Source organism: Petaurus breviceps, unplaced genomic scaffold (genome assembly GCF_028583685.1).
Source record: "Petaurus breviceps papuanus isolate PSGF00001 unplaced genomic scaffold, PetGlider_PUasm1.0 90792, whole genome shotgun sequence".
In the NCBI taxonomy this organism is placed as follows: domain Eukaryota; kingdom Metazoa; phylum Chordata; class Mammalia; order Diprotodontia; family Petauridae; genus Petaurus; species Petaurus breviceps.
The window spans coordinates 5,442,541-5,455,385 of NW_027187347.1; the positions used below are offsets into that span (position 1 = coordinate 5,442,541).

General features: G+C 37.2%; 1 non-coding gene across 1 annotated transcript; it reads right to left on the bottom strand.

Moving 5' to 3' along the window:
* Positions 1-3,586: 3,586 nt before the first annotated feature.
* On the bottom strand, positions 3,587-3,693 carry LOC138147528 (U6 spliceosomal RNA). The gene has a single exon (XR_011164834.1). It is a non-coding gene; the product is annotated as a U6 spliceosomal RNA (small nuclear RNA).
* Positions 3,694-12,845: the final 9,152 nt, after the last annotated feature.

A 12,845-nucleotide genomic window follows, 5' to 3' on the forward strand; every position in this document is an offset into this window, starting at 1 on the left:
ATTTGTAACATCAGTCTGTAAAACCGGTTTATAAAATCATACTCCACCTTCCCCCACCTAGCTTCAGAGCATTAACTCTGCCCAGCAACAACTCATGAATGTTTATCTCATCTTGGAACCATGATAAGCTATTCCTATGAATCCCTAGGACAAGTATCTATAAACATTCCAGCTGAGGCAACTATTAGCTCCCCTTGTATAGTGTCCTGCTGCCTGCATTGAACCTGTGGTACCCTGTCTCTAGGTTGACTCCTTAGCTGCCTCAATGAATCCTTCAGGACCCTATCTCTGGGTTAACTCCTTAAGAGCCTTGGTTACCAGACATCAATCTTGTCAAACATGACACTGATAGGTAGCAGACTGGGCACTTCTCCATCAGCCCTTGACTGCTAGACTACTTATTCATATTTCGAGCCTAAAAGCACACCTGTAGGTAGCCCCCCCCCTTGGGCTTTTTCCCAGTGAATCATGGGCAATACACCTGCGCAGTTACATAAAAAATGCATGTTACTTTAAACATTTGGCCCCACCTTAACTCATCCCCAATCCCACCCTTAATCACCTAGTTAGCATAATTGGCATGCATTCTACTATGGAGTACCCTAAAAAACCTTAATTCTACCCCTTTAAGGTTACAGGTACCCTAAGGATCCTTGCCCGCTGTAAAGCATACAACAAACTTTTACAACTCTGACTCCAAGTTAGCTTGAGCTGAATTCTTTCAAGACTGAATGGCAGGTTTTCTGGTCTTAATATGAAGATCAGAGTTGCTGCTGAACCTATTGTAAGCCATCCCTCATCATATGTATATACATATATATATATATATATATACATACATATTACACATTTCTATTCCCTTCAACTATTCTCATACTGAGAAAAGATTCATCATTTATAATGATCATTTTTCCTTGTAGGTATGTAAATAGTTGAACATTGATAAGTTCCTTATGATTTCTTTTCCCTGTTTACTTTCTTGTGCTTCACTTGCTTCTTGTATCTGGATGTCAAATTTTCTATTCAACTCTGATTTTTTCATCAAGAATACTTGAAAGTCTTCTATTCCGCTGAATTACCATATTTTCCCCTGAAACATGATATTCAGTTTTGATAGGCAGGTGATTCTTGGTTTTAAGACCAGCTCCTTTGACTTCTGGAATGTCATATTCCAAGCCATTAGATTCCTCAGTGTAGAAGCTGCCATATCCTGTGTTATCCTGATTGTGTTTCCACAGTGTTCAAATTATTTCTTCCTGGCTACTTATAATATTTTCTCCTTGATCTGGGAATTCCAGAACATAGCTATAATTATCCTAGGATATATCTTTTTGGGATCTTTTTCAGGAGGTGATTGGTGGATTCTTTCAACTTCTATTTTGCCCACTGGTTCTAAAACATCAGGACAATTTTCCTTGAGAATTTCTTGAAGGATGGTTTCTAGGTTCTTTTTTTGATCATGACTTTCAGGTAGTTCAATAATTTTTAAATTATCTCTCCTGGATCTATGTTGCAGGTCAGTAGTTTTCCCAATGAGATATTTCACATTTCCTTCTATTTTTCCATTTGTTTGGATCTGTTTCATAGTACCTTGATTTCTCATAAAGTCAGCAGCTTCCATTTGCTCCAATCTAATTCTGAAGGAATGATTCTTTTCAGGAAGTTTTTGAGATTCTTTTTCCATCTGGCAAATTCAGGTTTTTAAGGCCTTTTTGAGCCTCTTTTGCCATTTGAGTTAGTCTATTTAAGGTGTTATTTTCTTCAGTCAGGTTGTTGACTCTCATTTCATAATTTTCTTGCATGGTTCTCATTTCTCTCCCCAATTTTCCTCCACTTCTCTTATTTGGTTTTCAAAATTCTTCTTAAGGTCCTCTATAGCCTTTAACCAGCTAATATTTTTCTTGGAAGGATTTGGTGCATAATTCTGATTTCACTGTCTTTCTCCTGTTCCATTCTGTGATCCTTTTTGTCTCCAATATAGGAGTGTAAAATTGGGCTGCTCTGCTTGCTTTGCTTCACATGTTTGCTCATGTTGCCACCCAATTACTTGACTTTTGGCCTTTTTGCCACAGTAGGACTCTGCTATCAGAGAGGGGAGCTTTTGTCCCTATCTCTGAGGCTTTCTCAGCTGCTGAAGGTATAAGTTGGGTGCCCTCTCTGAAGCCTCCACACACTCTGGCAAGCTAGTCGCACACCCCAGGACCTCCCCTTTAGACCGCAATACAGATCCAAGCAGGTTAAAGCAAGAGTGATTACCCCTCATCCTGGTTTCTTGGTCCCCCTACAATCTGCAGGCCAGGAGCTGAAGCTGCCATGTGGCTGTGGCTGCATGGCCACTGTGCTTCAGCCACTTTTTGCTCTTGGTGGCAAAGGCCAAAACTGCACACCCAACTACTGTATCCTAAAGTCTACACTGCACTGACCTCTCACTTTGTCCTAAGCATCTATGTGTTGATAATTCTGAAAGCCACTACAGCTGCTGGTGATCTGAAGTTCCTCCAGCCAGGAGCTGTTAAGGCCCACACTCAGGCTAAAACCTCTCACTCCCCCAAGGCTGGACTTGACTCCCAACACTCTGTGCTGTCTGGCTCCTGCCAGGCAGTGTTCTCCTTAGCTAGAGGTTAGTTTCTCCGTGTCATTTTGTGGGCTCTGTAGCTCCAAATTTTGTTCAGAGTCACCTATAAATGAATTGGAGGAGGTAGAATCTGGAGCCCCACAGAAGTCCTGTTTCTACTCTGACATCTTGGCTCTACCCCTCAATCATTTTTAAGCAACAGGCTTTCTGAAAAGCAACTTTAAAGCAAAAGGAAAAATCCTGATCATCTTGTTAGTACTTTGAAGTTTCATAGAACCTAAGCCTCCTCTTCCCCCTTTACCTTTAATGATTAGCTACCACATGTAAATCACTCTGAACCAAAAAGGAGCTGGGAGGTATGAATGTGTATACATATTTTAGAGGTCTGCAAAGAACATGAAAAGGCTAATTCATTGATTTCTTTGGAGTTTGGGGAAATTCTTGTGAGTTTAAATGAATTGGTGTACTTTGAGACATCCAGTTAAAAGCTCCTTTTTTTTATCCCTTAAGAATGCTTCTATATCTGGGTACAACCAATGAGTTCTACATTATCATATAATATCTTTTCATATTCAATTGAAAAGACTGTTTTCTTAAGTCTTGGCAAATCTGATGCTAAAAATTTCAATAGTGGATGCTTTTATGATGTTTTGGTCAATGGCAGAGAACAGCTTATGCATCAGGGCTAACAAAATCTCCTCAGTCTTTGCAGCATATGTAGACCATTTTGGCATGATATACTCTCTGCTGACTGCCTTCCTATAGATCTATGTATTAATGACACAGTGTTAGACTTAGAGTTAGGTAGGACTTGAGTTTGTATTCTGCCTTAGTCACTTTATCTGCATGATCCTGAGCAAGTAACTTAACCTCTCTGATTCAGTTTCCTCATATCTAAATTGGGGCTAATAATAGCCCCTAATTCACAGGGTTGATGTCAATATCAAATGAGATAACATAGGTAAAAAACACCTTGAAAATCTTAAAGCACTGTACAAATGCTATTTTTTTTTAAATATGGAACGCTTCATGAATTTGCGTGTCATCCTTGCACAGGGGACATGCTAATCTTCTCTGTATCATTCCAATTTTAGTATATGTGCTGCCGAAGCGAGCACGAAAGAGATTTTCTTTCTTTTTTTTTTCTTTTTTCCCTTTCGGAGGGCAATTGGGGTTAAGTGACCTGGCCAAGGTCACACAGCTAGGTTTTATTGTTTGTGTGTGTGTGTGTGTGTGTGTGTGTGTGTGTGTGTGTGTTAAGTGTCTGAGTCCGGATTTGAATTCAGGTCCTCCTGACGCCAGGGTCAGTGCTCTATTCACTGTGCCACCTAACCACCCCCCCCAAATGCTATTTTTATTATTACTATTATTATTAGTGATTTGTATTTATGGATTTATTTTCCTCATTTGAACTCTGTTATTGGCCATCACCCATATTTAGACCAACAAGAAAGCAAGATTAATTGATGTTTGATTTTGAAAGTTTTCTAAAATTTATTTTCATGTCCATTAGTCAAACCCTTCCTACCTTCGTTTCCATGGATTCACATCCATTTAAAGCCCCCATGTAACCTTCCTCAGAACTTACTCTGGGAGGGATATAGTCACATACATCATAAAATGTACTCTAACATAATTGATTCTGAGGACTTTCCTTGAAGGCTATGCACGGAGTGAAGATAGGGAAGTAGGAAGGGAGTGGAAAAAGGAGAGACAAGTTTATTCAGTATGGGTGATATGCCAGGTACTGGGTTAAATTTCTACTAATACTAATAAAGGAAAAAAGAAATAAACACCCCCTACTCCTAAAAAACTTACATCCATATGTGGGATGTTATAAAATGGAGGTAGAAAAAGAGTAGAGGGTAGAAATGTCTGGAGTGAAAGGAGTGGAATCAGGAAAGAAGTGAGGATGAATGCCTTAAATACTAATATTGGAAAGGAACTCAATAATTGGAGGAGACCTGTCCAGCATAAGAAGACTGATGGAAAAAGAAGTGCAAAATCTGAAGAGTCAGAAACATACCTGAGTGAGAAGTGAGCCTGGATGATGGTGAAGGCCTAAGGGAGCTTCTCCAAAGTATCATAATCTATAATAAAAATAAAAATAATAATAAGTTTCTGGTCTTGTTCACACCAGAACCTGTAGAGAAGTTAACCCTTTAACTGACCACTGGCCCCAGTGGTCTATAGGAGAAAGTGATTCTGGTCACCTTACACAGCCCTCCCTCACTCAAATCCAATTGCAAGTCATGCCATCATCTCCCTGATGTCATGGTCCTCTTCAAGAATGAAGAGCAAATCACACAACCACAACTAACAGAAAAGACTCATCTGTACTTTTGAATATCAAAGGGAACAAAAAACGTCACTACTCATGATAAGTCAAGTTAGAAGAGAGATTGTAATCATTTTTAAAGAACCACATGGGATTCTATGTAAAAATATAAGACCTTTGTGAATTTCTGACGTGATACAAAATATTTTTTTTTTAATCCAGACATTGATTGGTTGAATACCTAAATTGTCTGTGATACATGATGCACATGATTTTGTATTCTGAACCCTATTCTGTATATACGTTTAAGGTCCTGTAGTATATAAAGTGAATTAATTAGCTGGTAGGTTGAATGAATTTATAAGTATAATTGGAGCTTTACTTTACATCTTCCCAGATCACCTCAAATAGAGGCAGCAATATGGGACTTACTTCTAGGGGCAGAAATTATGTGATTCTCTAAGGTATGGGTAGAAGTAGGGTCTTTCTTTTGTCTAGATAGCTCAAACATGCTGTGATTTTAAAATTATAAGATTTGACATTCCCACTTTTTCCTCATAGCATCCATAAAAGATGGAGGTCCAGATACCCACAACACAGACACCATGAACTAAACAGGTTGAGTGGGGTTCAGGCGAAGTTTACCTTTCCTTCTCCTCTTCGTTTTGCCCTTTGACCCTTAGAAACAAGTTTGGGTTTTTATTTTGATCTGTTTCTCTTTTCATTCCTAGCTACATGCAGTAGAATCCCCACTAGACCTGTAATTGAGCCCTCCCAACCTTGGAGGCAGAATTTCAGGCCAAACATGTAGCCAGTCAGCCCAACAGAGAGTATCTGAGAAGCCAGGGTGCTTGGGACTTGATCCCATGGGGAACTTTTGACTTGGAACTTGGTTGAACTGTACTTTATAGGAACTGTGAGAATCTAGGAACCTAATCTCCTTACTCTTCCTAAAGAGTGAAGTAGTTAAAGAAAGGATTATAGGCCTTGTGCATTTGTGTAGGGAACATGTTTATTCTTGGCACTCCTGTGAAGTAAGCAACCTTTTGTAAAAAGCTACTATGATTAAGTAGTTAAATGGAACTGGGGTGCAGAGGGACATCTATAACTGTGGGAATATCATTGGTAAGGGCTGAAGACAAAGGTAGAGAGCCTAGACCTGCCCTCTTACCTCCAAAAGGTGAACCCAACTTCGGGAAAGGGGTGAAATGTAATGCCTTTCAGGCAGTGTAGGCCAGGCCAATCACTGTTACACAATGAAGAATGATCACAGGACCCTGGGAGGGATTGAGATAGGGAAAATATTGGATGCTGACATATATATATATATACACACACATATGTGTGCATGCATATATGTATATATACATATATACACACATACATGCATGCACACATCAAAGAGTATTATGATTAAGGAAAAGTGTTTAGTGAGAAGAAAAGTGGATAGGGAGGAAAAAATTGTTCTTAATGTGAAGTATAAGATGAAAAGGAAATTTGATATTTGAAATGCAATTATAATATGCATTAAAAGGCATAGTCAGAAACACAACTTAGTAGCATTGTCAAATGATTTTCATTTTTGTATTTTGAAAATAAAATAATCTTTACCCCTCATTTGATGCAAACATCGACAGAAGCAAAGAACAAGAGACCAACTTCATGAACAAACACCGATTTTGGATATACTAGATCCAGACACTCTTTATAAGGGGGAAAATGTATATATCAAAAATAATGAGCATGAAGTTTCTCTTATGATTTTCTACTCATCACTGATGCTCAACACATGTCCAAGAACCATCTTATACAAAGATAAATTGAGTCACAAAAATTTGATTTGTTCTTTAACAGATTTAGAAAAAAGGGTGGAAATTTTCCTCTACTATAGGAGATGCTATCTAAAAATGTGTAAATGGTAAACAAAATGTGTGATACACTGTCAGGAAGAAAAATGGTTTCAGTTCAAATTGTCTGCCTCCAATATTTTTATTTAAGTTATGGAAAGGTTCGCAAGATGCAAACCAGAAAAACTTCATGTTTAAATGGAATGATGGAAACTCTGAAAGCTGTAGATTGGATTGATATTTCCATTGGACTTTTCCATGATCATGTCATATGTCAAATAGTCTCCTGGCAGATGTTTCAAATGCTTTTTTTTATTCAAAGGTCATCGATGATTCATAACTATTTGATATATATGTGAAAATAGTCTTCTCCCCTTTGATTCAACTCACTGAGTAGTACAATTTCTTTAAATCTGTATTTGAACTTTATTTTTATATTGCATTTTTGAACTTTTAAAAACACTGGTATTAACAAAGTTAAATATAACTAATGAAAACAGTGTGGGACCAATTAAATGTGCATTTTTATAACTAACTATGGATTTGGTACTTAACAGCCTTTTATTTCCATTCATTTCATTCAAGTCAAGTATATGCAATGAAGAAAGTTGAAAATGTCATGGCTGAAGAGAAATGAAGGGTAATGTAGTTATAGGACCTTCCATTCCACCATTATTAGGTCAGTCACTTGACAATATGCAACCAGTCAGAGATTAACAGAGTCAAACTTGCTAAATAATTCCCTTTTATTAAGTCACCATTCGATCTTACTTTTTCAGAATAATATTTTCTCATAAAGCCAGAGATTAAGGCAATCTCCTAGTTCAATAGTGAGAGTAGTCAAATAGATTAAACAGTGGTGAATTTTCTGCAATCAAATGCTGTATTATTATAATGCCTGATCTTGGCCTGAAAAATAATTGAGAAGATGTATTCCAAAGGTTGGTGAGGAGGGTGTGGGGGGGATAATGGTGTGATATATTTTACATTCAGTAAGGAAAGGTTAGTGCAATGGTTAATTTTGCAGAATGGCACCCCCCCATTTTTTTTAATATTTATTACAATGGACAAATTGCTGGGTAAGGTTAGGTGGAAAAGATATATTTAAAAATAATGTGATGTAGAAAACAGACATGAATAAAATTATACAGATTATCTTTCATATATTATCCCTAATACATTGTGTGTATGTGTCTGTGTGTGTCTGTGTGTGTAGGAGTAGGGTGTGAAGGAGGGAAAGAGAGACAGAGAGTGATGGAGGGGGAGGGGCAAGGGAAAAGAAAAGACAGTGGAAGAAAAGGAAAGAAGAAAGGAAGGAAGGAAAGAAAGAAGGAAGGAAGGAAAAAATCACTAAATGAAAGAGTAAAATATTAGTAAATGTCACCTCTTTTATACTTCCTTAACTCAAAGGTAGTTTCAATGAAGGAACAGAAGAACAATCCCTCTGAATTGAATCCAATAATTTCAAACAACATACAAATATTTGAGATGATGCAGAGATAAGGGAGAGTTTTCTCTTTTCTAATTTATTTCATAGGAAATGGTCCCCAAATTTGACTCTGAAATCTGTTCTCATTATCTCATTTTTCTGGATATCCAAATTCAGAATGACTTGCCAGCCCACTGATTCTAAGTAGCAGCCTCAATAACTTCCATAGTGGCAAAGGAGTTAACTATCAGGCCAGTAACCATTTTAAATAAATGAGAGAGGACAGGGTCAGCTGCTGGTTCCAGCTTCTGTCAGCTTGGTTATCACTGGGAAAAAAATAAATTCAATTTTGAAGGGATACCTCCTGTTGAGCATCACGGCCTCCTTGAAGTTGCTTGGCTGTCTTCTGCATTATGTTCTTTAAGCTGTTCCTCCCTGTCACCCTGGTGCTGGGATCATAAGCAAATTTATCTATCCTGAATTTTGTTCTTACTCTTGAAGAGATTGTAGAGACAGGGATCTCAGGGTGATGCCTGGTGCTCATGACTTAATGCCAATATTTCTTCAGCTTCTTTGTTAGCTTAGCAACCAGCAGGGGTAATTTACCATCACAGGAGCTAATCAGGTCAAGTAATTTAAAATGTTTTTGAAAGGAATTATAGAAACTGAAATGAATGAGGCAAAAATAAATTTAACTACAAACATGAGTTTCATAAGTGTACAGCATAAGGGAGAGATGGAAACTGGAGGTGTTAAGATTCTACTTGTATTAACTGGTCCAATGCCAATGATGTAGTTTTAAAATATTTCCTTGAAAGTAAAAGAATACTAGAACTTCCCCAGAAAAGCAAATATTAGAGTATCATCTAATTAAGATGGTAATAAATCACACAGACATTTTGAAAATCCCTTTATAAATTTCTCAGGATCTTCTTGGTTGATTTTTTTTTAAGTTGTCATTTGGAGCAGACCTATTTCAGAAAAATCCTGCTTGGCCATTCCCTAAGGATAAGAGCTTGGAGGCTTTGATATATTAAAGCATTCAAAGCAGTAAGTAAAATGCAAAGTTTTGAAAACACCAATGTTTTATAGGCACCGAGAGAGCTGCCTAAAAATGTAATTTGAGGTCATGAGTCTTGGTGAGTCCACAGATTCTGAATGAATATGGGGACAGCAAGGTTGGTTGTTTCAGAGCACAGACAGAGGGATAACCCAGAAATTACCTTCCTCCTATTGTGATTTCTGTACTCCATCTTGGTTCAAGATCATTTGGTGGTAGGGAAGGTTTATCTACCTCCATGAGAATCTTTGGCTGTTCCTTTCTTATCTGAGCCCACCCCACCCACATCCTTCTTTGCAGCTGCACTGCTGAGGTTCCCTCTCCTCTCCTTTAAAGATAACAACTATTACAAAAGTTGGTTTATGCTTAGTCTTGGATATTCAAAGAAGTATTGGACTTTAAGAATACCTCAAGGACGAAACTGTATGAATTAATGCAATGTATTTTTCTTTGATCAAAATGTTATAGAAAAGAGAAATAGTAGGATAATTTTTTAAAATTTCAAGTTTAACTATAATATCTTCTATATTTATGTATATTTAAAGTACTTTTTCCCATGCATCAGAAATAAAGGAAGGGGAAGAGGATGAGAATGTCTATAGTACCTACAATTTTCAAGGTACAGTGCTAAGTGCTTTACATACATTATCTCATTCAATCCTCACAATTACCCTGGGAGTTAGGTGCTATTACTATCCCCATTTTACAGTTGAGGAAATCAAGACAAAAAGGTTAAGTAACTTGCTCAAAGTCACACACCAGTAAGTGTCCAAGGCTGAATTTGTATTCGGGTCTTCCTGACTGCAGGACTAACACTTTGTCTACTGTGTCACAAGCAAATTATAGTAAAATTAGGGGGGAAAATTAAATAAATCAACATGCCCAAATCTGCTGATGTTAAGGCTATAAGAAGTAGTGAACATATTTATGTGATGATTGGAGAGCTCTTTGTTAGGAATACCATTGAGCAGAGGTGTCAAAATCAAAGCCCCCAGGGGAAGCCAGGTAGCACAGCAAGTAAGAGCACCGGCTCCATTGTCGGGATGACCTGTGGATCAAATCTGGGCTCAGATACTTAGCACCACACCCAGAAATAACTGGCTGTGTAACCTTGAGCAAGTTACTTAACCCCAATTGCTTTATAAAAAAAAAATCAAAGCCCCCAAGTGTCAAGCAGCTCCAAAACTCCAAAGTGCTTCTCAAAGAAGATTTAAGAAAACATGGAAATTTTTTAACTAAATAAAAACACAATATAACAATGTTAGTTTATTATCAAAGTCAATATGTGGGCCTGAAGGAATCAGTTTCTATTGGAGTTTGATACCACTGTTTGATCTGTTCCTGTTCAAATATGGTTTGACTTATATGGTCTCCAAGCTCACTTCCAACTGAGATTCTATGTTCCTTTTCTCTTCTTTTCAGTCCCATACATGAAAATGCATGGTTGATGGAGGAAAGAAGTGCAGAGTCAGAGAAAGCTCTGAAAATGGTGAAGAATCAATCACATTTGCTAGGTCATAAATAGTACCCTGATCAGAATTTGTAGTATCAATATCAGACACAAGAACAAGGTTTGGCTATACCAATGACTATGCACATTTTAGGGAGCAAGAGTCTGTGCCCATGTTGCATATCTTTTCATGAGTGATTAAATATTTCTGATATTTTATTCCCATCAAACCGGTTTTATTTGATTTCTTTAAAGAATGATATTTATTTATGACTTTAAAATAGAGGGGTAAACTCTAAACATAAGACAGACTTTTAAAAGTGTCAAAACAAAAAAAATCAAAACAAAATAAAATTCAAAGTTGGAAAACATTTTTTTCTATTTAGAAAAATCCTTCACAACACTATTTCTAATATTATATTGACTAGTAAATATTTCAAACTGGGTTTCCCAGAGACATCTCTGACCAGAAAATCTTGAAACAGTAATTAACTTTCTCTGAAAACAAACTCATCCTCCTAACTGCCCCCTTCTGTTCAAAGCACCAACATTCTTCTAATCTCCTAAATTAATAACCTTGATATATTTGACCCCTCCCTTGATATATCAGCATTGTTTCCATTTCCACAATATGTCTTGCATTTGACTCTTTTACTCACACAAACCACACTTTTTTTAGGTCTTCATCATCTCTTACCTAGATTATTCCAATCATGTCCTAGTTGCTCTTCCTGCCTCAAGTCTCTCCTCATTTCAGGTTATATTATTGTCAAAGTAATTTTTTTTCTTAAGTACAGATAGAACAAGTTACTCTTCTACTCACTAATCTCCAGTGTCTCCCATCACCTCTAGAATAATATATAAACTCTTTTTTAACTCTGAAAATCCTTCACAACTTGATCCATTCCCATTGGATATTACTCCTACTCCTATACTCTTCAGTCCAGTCAAACTATTGCCTCCCTTCTCTTCTTCCCACACAATACTACATATCTCATGTCTTTGTACTGGCTGTGCTGTATGTCTGGAACTCCCTTCTCACCTCCACCTTGTAATATCTCTCTCTTCCTTTAAGACTGAAGCTAAACTACTGAGAATTATTATTGCCAAACTCTAAAAACAAATGACCAAAAAGCCTACAGAACTTATCAACAAAAAGCCTTCTTTGTTTATTGGAGGACAAAAACTAGACACATGTGCTGGGGTCTCTAGAAGGAGGCCCACTGATGCAAATCCATGCCTTTATACATGTACTAATGGCTACACAGGGAAACATGCAGTAGGCTGCAGCTGTGGGAATGAAGGGTGAATAGCAACAATGAGGTGGGTTTGGCTTTCATGACTGTAAAAAACATGGTCCAGACAAGCAGGTGCTTCTCTGAGCTTGGTGTGACTTGTGTGAAAGAATTCTCTCATTTTTATGCAACAGAGTTCATCCAGAGGGTGAGCACAAAGTATTGTTGTTATTCTAAACTCAGGGTACAACTTGATTACTGGACCTGAGAAATGGAAAACAGAGTGCCTTCTAAGAGTAAAAAGAGGTCTTGGCATGGGGATCCTCACAAGCTAAAGCCTGTCTTGACCTTTCATTCCTATTGCTAATATTTCTAGGAACATAAATTTAGAACAAGATGACAGGTTAGGTGTGATCTTGTCCAATCAGGTCATTCTTCAAATGAAGAAATAAGTCAGCAGAGGATTAAGTAACTTGCCCAAGATCACTCAGGCAATGAAATAGAGTCTAAGTCCAAACCCAGTTCCTCTTAACTTTAAAGTTCATCTATGCAGAAAATAGACACATTAGTGTTCTGTTCATAGATTTGTGAATTCATCTAACTGTGCTAGAAAGTTATTTGGAACTATGCATCCAAAGTCACTAAACTGTACATACATTTTGACACAATGATTCCACTATTAGCCCAATACAGCAAAGAGATCAAAGAAAGATGCAAGGAACAAAAATATTTGTCACAGGTTTTTTGTTTGTTTTTTCGTACCAATAAAGAAGTGCAAAGTGGGTGCTTTCACATTAAATAGGAAATATATATGTATCTATCTATGTCTGTATCTATGAGGATATGGCTGTCTCAACAGCACTAGATAGATAGATGGATGGATGGATGGATGGATAGATGGATTAGATAGATAGATATAGATAGATAGATAGATAGATAGATAGATAGATAGATAGATAGATAGATAGATA